This window comes from Etheostoma spectabile, chromosome 13, assembly GCF_008692095.1.
Source record: "Etheostoma spectabile isolate EspeVRDwgs_2016 chromosome 13, UIUC_Espe_1.0, whole genome shotgun sequence".
Lineage (NCBI taxonomy): Eukaryota > Metazoa > Chordata > Actinopteri > Perciformes > Percidae > Etheostoma > Etheostoma spectabile.
In genome coordinates this window covers 21,471,226-21,483,642 of record NC_045745.1, presented here as the reverse complement: position 1 = coordinate 21,483,642, position 12,417 = coordinate 21,471,226, and the positions used below count along the sequence as shown (strand labels likewise).

The 12,417-nt window shown below is 40.0% G+C and overlaps 1 long non-coding RNA gene across 1 annotated transcript in view; it reads right to left on the bottom strand.

Annotated features, from left to right (window-relative positions):
• Nucleotides 1-8,508: 8,508 nt before the first annotated feature.
• Nucleotides 8,509-12,417, bottom strand: part of LOC116700705 (uncharacterized) — a 17,687-nt gene continuing 13,778 nt past the window's right edge. The window contains exon 3 of the long non-coding RNA XR_004334711.1: nt 8,509-8,589. This is a non-coding gene — a long non-coding RNA (uncharacterized LOC116700705). The remainder of the gene's footprint in view (nt 8,590-12,417) is intronic.

Sequence of the window (12,417 nt, the reverse complement as noted above, 5' to 3'; positions counted from 1 at the left end):
TTTGTGGAATTTCTTGCCTTATTAAAGGAGTTGGGACCATCAGTTGTGTTGTACAGAGGTCAGGTTAATATACAGCCGACAGCCCTATTGGACAACTGTTAGAATTCATATTATGGCAAAAAACAATCAGCTAAGTAAAGAGAAACAAGTGCCCATCATTAATTTAAGAAATGACGGTCAGTCAGTCTGGAAAATTGCAAAAACTTAAAATGTGTCTCCAAGTGCAGTTGCAAAAACCATCAAGCACTACAACAAAACTGGCTCCCATGAGGACCGCCCCAGGAAAGGAAGACCAAGAGTCACCTCGGCTGCTGAGGATAAATTCATCCTAGTCACCAGCCTCAGACATCGTAAGTTAATAGCAGCTCAGATTAGAGACCAGATGAATATCACACAGAGTTCTAGCAGCAGACACATCTCTAGAACAACTGTAAGAGGAAAATCAGGCCTTCACAGTCAAATAGCAGCTGGGAAACCACTGCTAAGGAGATGCAACAAACAGACAAGATTTGTTTGGGCCAAGAAACACAAGGAATGGACATTAGACCAGTGGAAATCAGTGCTTTGGTGTGATGAGTCCAAATTTGAGATCTTTGGTTCCAACCGCCGTGTCTTTGTACAACACAGAAAAGGTGACCGGATGGGTTCTACATGCCTGGTTCCCACCGTGAAGCATAGAGGAGGAGGTGTGATGGTGTGGGGGTGCTTTGTTGGTGACACTGTTGGGGATTTATTCAAAATTGAAAGCATACTGAACCAGCATGGCTACCACAGCATCCTGCAGTGACATGCCATCCCATCCGGTTTGCATTTAGTTGGACCATCATTTATTTTAGGATAATGACCCCAAACACACCTCCAGGCTGTGTAAGGGCTACTTGACCAAGAGGGGGAGTGATGGAGTGCTGCACCTCCACAGTCACCGGATCTGAACCCAGTCGAGATGGTTTGGGGAGAGCTGGACCGCAGAGTGAAGGCAAAAGGGCCAACAAGTGCTAAGCATCTCTGGGAACTCCTTCAAGACTGTTGGGAAACCATTTCAGGTGACTACCTCTTGAAACTCATCAAGAGAATGCCAAGAGTGTGCAACACAGTAATCAGAGTAAAGGGTGGCTACTTTGAAGAAACTAGAATATAAGATATGTTTTCAGTTATTTTACACTTTTTTGTTAATTACATAATTCCATATGTGTTCATTCATAGTTTTGATGCCTTCAGTGATAATCTACAATGTAAATAGTCATGAAAATAAAGAAAACGCATTGAATGAGAAGGTGTGTCCAAACTTTCTATCTTGTGCATTATAGCATCTTTGATTGCATACTAGAACAGTATGGCTGGGACGATTGGCCTCTTTCAGCCTACTCTTTGGATGACGTTGTCTCCCAAATATGGGCATACTATTCGCTTCACTTTCCTAAACACACAGAGAGCGGACACGGAGCCTCGAGCTAGCGGAATAAATAAGCAAAAACGCGATGAATTTTGGACATAAAGTGGATAAATCTTGGATGTAACAGTTTGGATTTAATGCTCAACGACCCCGAAAAAGGCACACGTTCCAGGCTGGATAGAAAACCACCTGTAGAAACTAGAAAGACCCGGAAGCAACCTCCGTAACCGCTAACGCGTAAGCTTTTAGCCACAACTTTTGGTGAGTTTCTATTTTTTATGGTTATTAAATGATTAAACTATGAATCAGAGGTGCTGTTTTTGCTCGTGGGTGAGTCTCTCGGTCTCAGAGGGTTTTTAATATTATGAATGAAATATTTACCGTAAGTTTGTCTATCAGAGACATTGATGAGAACAAGCTCAATCTGTAAACAGGAGTAAAATGAAAAAAACAAACAATTGATGAATCAATAAGTGAAAGGATAATATTTAAAATAGTTAAAGTAAGAGAGAGTGGCAGTGAGAAGTACAATGGTGAGAGAGGTTTGGGAACTACATATCAGGTGTAATTAGGTGTATAGAGACTCTGAAGGGGAAAGAGAAGTGCTGAGTGAGCAAAAAATACAGTCTATAGCCTCTCTTTTGTCAGTTGTATTGACCCACTGGCACTGGCACCGGCACCAGACCTGTATCACATTTAATGTAATCAACGCTGTGTTTTCTGTCCAAAGTGCAATGGGAGTACAGATAGATACCACAAGCACTCCTAGTGGAGTCCCAGAGATGGTGGAGAGTAGTGGTAAAAACCTCCAAGAAAACTACACATGCCCCTCCTGGGCAAGGAGCGAGTCCTTACTGTTCCCTCTCCTCGTTGTAATTTCGTAGTTTTTCTCATGTCTGTCTTAAAGTGAACTGCATTGTCTCTCGAAAAAAGAATAAAATCAGTCAATTCTAGTTCACTCAGACCAGGTGTATAGGAAAAGCCTGTGGGACGATTGTTTGTCACAAATTTAAACTTTTGACTTACAGCTTTCTGCCCAAAAATGGCACTGGACTTTCTTTTAAACTAAGTTCAAGAAGATACAAGAGCTGGTTTGAAATCCTTGAGGCAAGTTAATTTCAAGTAACACAAATTAAGTCACAAGTTTTCATAAGCAAACAATACGAAATACTGTACAGATCAAATACATGTAGTGGAATGGAAAGTAGCATAAAATGTACTTCAAAATTGTACCTTTGGTCTTAAAACAGAACATGTGGTATAAAATCTGAATACAATATGAATTTGGATACTGTGACTGTATCATGTACATACAGTAGGTCTTAGATGCTTTGTAATCTATGACATTTTTCTATGCAAAGGTGCTCGTAAACACCATTACTGCCTATTGCTCGCCACCTCTCCTGATAGTGTCATTTCACTAATTAATGATAATCATTGACAACATTGGGCTGCTCCCATCTTTCATGAAGTCAGGCAGCTCATCAATATCAACACAGACTCAGCAGCCAAACTAAGATAGCTAGGTCAGCCAATATGACAGGAAGCCAAGTCAGGTGAGTTACAATGTGGAAAAAGAAATGTGTAAGCAAATCAACAAATACAAGAGAAGCTTAATTTTTGTTTTTGGAGCTCATCTTTTCCTCCATAGCTCTAATTTCCTCCAGTATCTTCTTTCTTTTCTTCCTTTCTGCCTGTCTCAATATGTTTTCTGTACTGTTGGATAAAGTGAAAATTATTCATGGAAACCAAGTCAGCACCATCTCTATTGTATCATATAATGAATGGCCACTCTTAACGTTCCTGCAACAGCAGCTCTGAACTCTCACAGAACCAGAATACAATACAGAGCATACCAGTGAACAATACAGTGAATATTCCTGTTTACTTGAGCCAAGACTTGTTAAAAAAAACATTCTTCTCACCCAAAGTTCTCACCACCAGAGATAAGGACAATCTACCTGCTCAAATGAATGAAATATATCTGAGCTTCTTACTTACCTCAAAAGGGAATCAGTAGTCAATTAGCATAGTCTTCATGACCTATCTTTTTGGCGGTGTGGTTATAAGAAATTAAAATTACTTTAAAAGTATAATGAACAAGTAATAGCAGTAGCATCTGAAATGCTGTAAGTGAGAGGGTGCAGCTTTTGTTAGAGAGCCTGTCTGGTTAAACTATATCAGTTTTCAACAACTGTACGGTAACCGTTGCAGTGGTGGTGTTTTGGGTCAACCAGTGGCACTCAAATACTAACCCCAGCAACATGGCTAAAAACAAGTACATTTTCTATTGTACTATGCCTTTTTTTATTTTTTCAAGGACCTTTTCTTAAATAAGTATTTGTGCAGTGTGATATGTCTACTTTTACTTCCTCTGAATACCTCTTCCAACACTTTTAAACTTTTAATAGATACCCTTGTCTTTGTGTAAATATGTATTATTGACGTATTAATAATGAGTAAAGAAAAAGTAGGTAAGAACATGTTCTAAGCATCTCTCTCTGTCTCTGTCTCTGTCTCTCTCTCTCTCTCTCTCTCTCTCTCTCTCTCTCGGTCGCTCTCTCGCTCTCTTGCTCTCTTGCTCTCTCGCTCTCTCTCTCTTTTGTTTTATAACCATCTAACCCAATCTGATAGCAACTAATGAGTGTGATTACTTTAGAAGCTGCTAATAGCTGTAGCTAATCCCCCCTCTGCCCCCTTTCATTTCATCTCACTCCGCTCCTCCTGCATCACTCTACACATCTCTCAGCTTTCTGACTTTGCATGCTATTATTATTAGATGTGGGGCCTCTGAAATTCCCCATTCATCATCACCTATTATCCATCACTGATGACAGGAGGCAATGTTGTAAATGTTCAACTTGAAGTGGAATTAGTTGACGTGTGTGTTGTAACCAAAAGTGTGTTAATGTTGTGTGGTTCTCTAAATGGGTATGTTGCACACCTGAGTGGGAGTCAGGCTGGCTCACCCGTTATAAACAATTTGTCTCGCCACCACACAGTACCCAAGGTGACGTTTTATTCCGTGGGAACATTTCTGCCTTTCGTCAAACTTGAGACGTCTGATTCTTTACATGACCGGCATTTACTTTCTCTCTTAACTGCAAACAAGCAAAACGGGTCTCTAGAATACAGAGTGTACCGACATTTCCTGGTACACGTTTTGGATGAGGTTTTCAAAATGAAGGTTAGAAGGTGGTGCTGACTGGAGGTCCCCAGAGCAGCCAGTGTAAATGAATTGCTACAGAGTTATGTACTAAGTGAAAGATTGATGGATTTCATGGTTCTTGGTATTCTCATTATTATTATTTTTTCAAAGATTATTTTTTGGGGCATTTTAGGCCTCTAATGACAGGATAGCTGAAGACATGAAAGTGGAGAAAGAAGGGGAATGACATGCAGCAAAGGGCCACAGATTGGAGTCAAACCCAGGCCTGCTGCGTCGAGGAGTGAACCTTTACACATGGGAGCCTGTTCTACCAACTGAGCTATCAGGGCGCCCTGTTATTCTCATTATTGAGATTAGAAATAGAGTCCAATCTGTGTATGATGATATCAACATTTCCTTTTGAAATATAATCTATATTATTTAGAGTTACTGTAATTCAAATCTTGGAAATACAACAATCCTGCTTACTTAAAGCTCACAAGTAATAGAGAGTAATGTATCAAACAACACTAAAGCAAACCAGCTATAGCCTACAGGTTGTAATGTAATATTAGTTGGGGTCTTTCAGGAAGTAGGCAGTTTCAGACTGACGTGACATGAGGGGGGAGTGGTTGTATGCGGATTTAACCTGCACAGTAACAAGTGTGTGGGATTATTGCTATTTTTTATTGCTATATTCATAACCCTTAAATTGCCTCCTCAACTCCTCCGCTTGCCTTCCTTCCTTGCAAATTAGTCCCTCCCACCGAGGAGGCACGGGAAAGATGCAAGGAAACCATGGGAGGGATGAGACATCCTTTCCTCTGAAGGGTTACATTAATCTGTCAGCTGATTGGGCGGAGTTAGCAACTCCTTTAGCTGCACGCCTTCCGGGAAGGATGCTCTTGTGTATCCTTGCCTATTGCTCCTTGTGATCCCTCCTCGATGCTTGCTCCTCAGTCCTCGGGGAAGCAATAAGAGCTTTGGGACGGCCTTCACCAAGGAGGGATGGATCAACTTTCGGTTTAGGCGAGGACCGAGGAGTTGAGGAGCTAACAAAAAAGGGTTTTGAGATGCAGCCCGGGCCTCAAGCGAATGGCAGTGGAGCACTAAAAAAAGAACACTATGAAAGACAAAGGACCAAAATACTTTCTTGTTTTCCCCACTACACACTTTTGTATATATACCTTTTAAAAATTGCACTGGCTACAACAAAGAGGGTACAGGGCTGGCCCGGCTAGGACACAGACAGAGCAGAGCTAATTACACACCGGAGTGGTCCCGTTGTCTCCCGAATGCTAAACTGAGTCTGAGTTGAGTCAGCGACACCACGCAAACCCCTCCTGAAGTAAGATAAGTGTAGCACTCGCCCAGGCTGGTTAGACACACACTCATGTTGAGCGCAACATGTAGGGAAAAGGAGGCAGAGAGATTTGTTTTGTTACCGGCTAGACTAACCGTAAGTAGCAGTGGTCTTTGTAGTTTTAACGAGCCCGGTTAGTTTAGCTCGTTTGTAACAAGGTATACAGTACAGAAACATGTTGGTATGTATATGTACGTGTTTGTTCTGGGCGTTGTTGGGTGAGATGTGTTGTTGCATAAATCACCTGAATGAATATGATAAGGGCGTGAGAGAGGGGATGCAGAACAATACTTCAAAGAGGAACAGCATGGAGAGTCATATTGAGAAACCTCTCAAGGTTATCGGTCTTTTCGCAATGTCCTCCCTTTCTCTCTGTGCATGTTCCAAAGTGATAAGGTTAATTAAAAAAAACACAACAAGCAATGGATACATGTACACACAACTACTGATGCATTTAAAGCACAAACGTGAACTTGCTGAAACAGGAAATCCCACAGAGAAGAGTCACAACTCTCACTGATAAATAAAAATCATGGCTCAAACTGAGAAACTCAAATACGTCTTTAATTTTGATTCTACGTCCGACCCATACACTGTAAAAAAAATAAAAAATAATAATGGACCAAGCTTCTGGGCCTGAAAAGTGAAGCCAATGCGTCTGTTTCTATAGAAGTCAATGAGAAAATGAGCCTTCTGACTTGATTTATTACCTTTGAATTAATAATAATACCTTTTAATTTAATACGTTTATTGCCTCTCAGTCGCTACTTTCAAGTCTTCTTCAATACAGCATAATGTTCATTTTGAAAAATATTGTCCAGTTTATTTTCAAATTTTCAACAGCAGAGGATGCTTTGGGGGCGTGGCTAAATGCTGACCTGTCAATCATGAAAGTAGCTTAGCAATGCATATCCATTGTCTATGTTTTTGTCCTAAACTTTGACCCTCTTACTTCTTTTTCACTTCATTAAAGTTAATTTGAAGAACAAGTTACTCTAAATAGTTAATGGGAAAACAAATGTATGCCTACCAAGCTAGCTAGCCATAGCTAGCATTAGCTGGTAACTTAAGGGAAAGTTTGCAGGCTTTTCTGTGCTGCCGTAAATCCAGATGAATAGCGGCAGTACATGGAGGTCCGCATTCACCTGCCGGTAAATCTCCACTGCACAACTCGCTTCAGAAATGTTGAAAATCTGCAACATTCCCCCTTTAACGTTTAACTTAGCGCAGCGCCATTGCAACCATAAACAACACTGGCTTGGCTGCATCATCTTCCCCAGCTACACCTTCTTATCTAAAATTGTCACATCTGGTTGTAAAAAATTAAGACAGCGACGCCCGTATCGCCACACTAGAGGCTTCAAAACTTGCATCCCACAAAACAATGGCTGACGTCACAGACTCTATGTTCACTATTTTTACAGGCTATGGTTTGGTCTATGAAGTGACTGGTGTTCAAATACAAAAGGACACCCAGTTGAGTTATTACTGCAAAAATCCATTAAGAAGACTTTCACTTTAACAGTATAGAAGCAAAGCAAATACATCACATGCAATTAAACATCCTGGTGCACCTTTTAGTTGTGAGAGTATATAAATGCACAAGGACGTGCACAAATTGCAAATGCATACAGAAGTGGTGTTGCAGATTGGGAGCACGATTTTTACTAAGTGTCCACTTAATGTTTAAATATAGTTTCCTGGATTTGGCTGATACAGATGTTGCTCCTTTGCCTGACTAGCGTTTCTTAGACGCACATACACGCACTTAAAACCTCCTTAGTCCCCGCTAGCTTCCATTACTCTGATTTGCAGCAGTAATATTATAATATTTCTGTCCCTAATAAATCACTGTGACAGGAAAGGGCCACATCACACCTGAGTATAAGAACTCCCCACTTTCTTTCTTCTTCCCTACCTTTTTATCACATGGCCTGTTATTTTCTCTCTCACTGCCTCCCTCGGGGATCGACACATGGCTTCTCATCAGTGCGGGAGAACGTCAACAGCAGCCTTGTCCCCTGGGTGTGTTTTTTAACTCTTCCTAATTGGCAAGTGCATCACGACACAACAGTAGGTCTGTGCATTTTCACAGCAGCAAAAGACCTTTAATAAACAGAACAGCCTATATGTGACACCTCTCTAAAAGTACCCCCATATCTTTAATGATAAAAAATTGAAAAAGAAAATGATCACAGAGACACTGAGAGGAGGCAGAGGAACTACAAACCCCTTTGGGAGCTGCCTTGCCTTGGAGCAGGTCCAAAGACCACACCTATTATACAGTTGGTGTCATCTCTGCCTAGCTACCAGGTCCCAGCTGGGCTCTTAGATGCTGTGGTAACCTCCAGGATACTGCTGTCTGGTCAGTGGCGTCTCTCTTTTAACACACAAGCCTTACCTATTAATTACTACCATTTGAAGCCTGTTGACAAGCAGTGTTGGGCAAGTTAGTAAGGAAGTGTAATATGATAGTCTTTACTTATTACTCCTTAAAAAATTAACAATATTACCATTACTCATACCTTAGTATCAAAAGTAATTAATTACTGTACTTACATTTTATTACTATATTATTTGCGATCCACCCCCCCTCAAGCCAGCTCCTCATTCTACTTCAATGAAACAATAATTAACCTTACAAGAGGAGTCAACAATCAGCCAAACGGCATAACTTCAAACATTCTGCATTCAGGCTGTAACTGTATGTTACGAAGACTATTGCACATTTACATAGGCTGTTTTGGGGCGAGTTTCAAATAGGCTTACATTTTGAAAAGGACCTGGCGATGCAGATTTCCATCACCATAGTAACTTGCTCTACGTGCGTGCACAATGCGAGAGAGGAGAAGGACACTGCTCTGCTCACAGTGACATGTCATCAATGTTCCCACTTGGTCAAAGCCCTTATATAATGAGAATACTTCCAGCTGTTGAAATTATTCCTCTCTCCGTCATCCTTTGTTTAGCTTCTTGGCTAGTAGCCAACGTTATCTGTCCTAGCCCTGACATGCCACGCACTAAATTACGCTTAGCAGTCACGTCATTATATATACAAGCCTATCTCTGAAAAACAAAACAAATCACGGGTAACACAGTAACTCAAAGTTACTTGGGTTAGTATTTGTAATATAATTACTACTCTAGTATTGAGATATAATATGTAATACAAACAACATTAAATGATAATTTTATCAATAGTACAAACATACTTATGTTAACTTATATTATAGTGAGCGCTATTACTTTTGTGAGGAAAGAAGAAAACCATTCTAGAAATAAATCACATGTAAATCACAGGTATGATCCTACGTTACATGCTTCTTACATGTTAAGAAGTTCTGATAATCAGTTCAGAGAATTCAGAAGTTGGACAGAAATGTCTTTCTCCACTTTCTCTCTGAGATCACTGATACACTACCTCTCCGCTCATCGTCATCTTCACTGCTCACCGTGTCCACCCTTCTCCCTCTCTCTGGGCACCTATCCTGCTGCAGCTTTTTGTGTTACGAGCTGGTGAAAAATTCTCTGTACAACCCAAATTCCCTGATGTGCAATTCTGCAAAGGTTTAGGGTCATCTGTCTCTCTGAATGTCGGGCCTCTGTAAAAAAACAACAGAAACACCTTTTCCGAGAAGATCAGCAACACTAGTAGCATTCGAGTCATTGCTTTGTGCTGACAAAAGAGTGGAGGGACGTTTAATAACATAAGCAGTGATTACTATATCTTGAAATATTTGTAACATCAAATAATTGAGCAGCATGTGCAGTCAAAGATAGTAATAAAAAAAAGAGTGGTATTTCCCATGTTCAATGCGATATGATCATAGAGTAACATTTTTGGTAGCCATGCTCACCTCTACAGATCTTTTTGATCTAATTTTTACAAATTAGACATAGCCTTCTAAAAATAAGTTCTATTGTGGGGGCGCTTGGGTAGCTTACCTGGTTGAGCATGCCAAACCTCAGCGGCCGTGGGTTCGATTCTGAACTGTGGCCCTGTGCTGCCCTTCTCCCTTTCCTGTCTGAAGCTGTTCAGTCAAATAAAGACCTAACATTCCAAAACGCTAAGCATTATCTTGACCAAATAAACAGTAAAATGCTGCTTTTAAAATAATGCACCAGTATTATCAATCCAATATTGTGAAATATGAGAATACATCTTGCTCCAACAGGGGCATTTTCTGCATTTTACTGACAATATTTCTGTAGTTTTTCTGTTGCAACAGTTGTCATTTACCAAAAACAATTCACTCATCAACTAGTAGGAATGAGGCACATATCACTTCACTCAGTCATGTACAAGTAACAGGGGAAGCTGATCAAGTTAAAGGATAGGTGCGCAATTTTTCTTAAAACAATACATCTGACTCCTACTGTAAATTTGTGGAGATTTGAGATCCTTTATTGATTATTATTTGCAACTCTTTGACCTTCATTGTTTCAATTCAATGCTGATGGGTGTATCGGAATTGGGGCCATGTGTGTCTCTTGTTTGAGTTTTTGTATGAAAATGTTTGTATGTTCTGAAAGTTAAAAAGTCTTTTGACAGTTTCCTTGCTGAGCTGTGATGGATGGATTAAGAGAGAATTAAACACTCAAAACTTGATTTGGCAAAATCAGACTGCTGAAACCTAAAGGTCCCTCATTCCTACTATAGTTGAGTCATGTAGTACAGTCCGTTTTCAAACATTTACCACTGAGATCACAAGGAGTCCTTCCTGTATGAATCAATTAGAATCATACCGAATGATTGAAATAAATAGCTTCTTTCAAGGCTTACTTGTATTTCGCCAAAAACAGTAGTCTGACACTGACGAGCCTGATGAGGAAACCACAACAAAATGATAAGGGTGTCACAAACTGACATTTTCAGTTACAAAAAATGTCTCCAACTTCTGTTGCCTCACCTGTCAGTTTTCTCCCACCCCACCATGACATCGGTCAGCTGTCAACAATACAACAACAAAACAGCTTTTATCACACATGTTATCACCCACATAGAACAACTAGCATAAAGATTTTTTTTCTTACATCAATCCGCTTTATTTTTGGGGCCATTCACACTGAGTATGGCCTATATCGCCAGCTCCGGTGAGGATCCGGAGTGGACAGGACATTTGTCATACTCTATTCTGTCCTCCTTTATGTGCGCACTGACTTCACAGATCTCATGGCAGAATGACAGGGTCTCTAATAATGTTGCTGCAGAGGATAGCAGCACAGATCTTCCACTTGAGGACACAACCTGCAGGCCATTCCCCCCTCCCCCCAATATGGTTCTTGGCTCTGGCTGTGAAGCTTAACCTGTGTGTCCTCCATGCTCATCTGCAGTAGATCCTGCTGTACATCAGCAGCAGGCTTTACAGTGAGAATAAATGTAGGACTGTCTCGTTATAGATAATATCATACTCCATCTGTAGTTTTTATTTGAATGGTTTCATTTGACATCACAGTGTTTTCTGAATTTCCTCATTACAATGTTATGCATGACTCCCCTCTTGATCGTTATTCTGTGCAATACTTGCAGTGGAATGGTTTTCCCGTAGGCTGTGCTCTTACACTCAGGTAGGTTCAGTCTGCTGGTAGTAGTTTGCAGCCAGGGAGGCGGAGGTCTTCTACAATAGTGCAACATGAACTTACAGTGCACCACTGCCCCCCTGTGGACTGAAGTGTAACATGAAGGGAGACCTCATTTCACCTCTCAGCCGTAATTGGTAACTTCTTTAAGTCTTCTTTTAAGAGATTTGTTACGCTATCTACCTTTGCCCGTAGCCATTCTACAAATACTAAATCAAATCCCAAAGAATATGACAGTTATCTAAAACTTTTACACACTCCCAGCTGTATGGGTTTGTTTTTACAGGGATTTATTTTTACATTTTGGTAGTTTTATGTATTTCTGCACTTTAAATCAGCCATATTATGTTCTAAATGTAATTGTATATACTATAATCCTTTAGCCACAAAAATAAAAAATACATACGTTTTTTTCTATCGGTTCAATGTATAAAGCGTCAAAACTAAACAGATACTTTATAAATCATGGATGCAACTTCACTTGCACGTTTTGTTTTAGAATATTTAAAGCAACCACATTGATCTACATGTTGAGTCTAGCACAATTTGAATATTTATGTATATTGTTAAAAGAAATATTCCTCACAGAACTGGCATCAAAACAGAATAAATCAAACTGAAAAAGACTTATTTAAACTATTAGAAATGTGAAAGACAGAATTCACCGTTATGTCATAAGTTGACTTCTGTCTCTCTGGTTTCAGTTGTCACGGCTGAAGTTATGTAGAATCGTGATCCTAATTACGGCCTCATGTTATATTCATAGACTTACTGTACACATTATATTGCGTTGCCATTATATCTAAGGATTGTATGTTATATCATGCTGCAATTCAAATAATTATGACAGCGGCTTATGGTAAAATGGTCATAACGATTTTGTTAGTTATTTGTCATGTGTGTATGTATATATATATATATATATATATATAT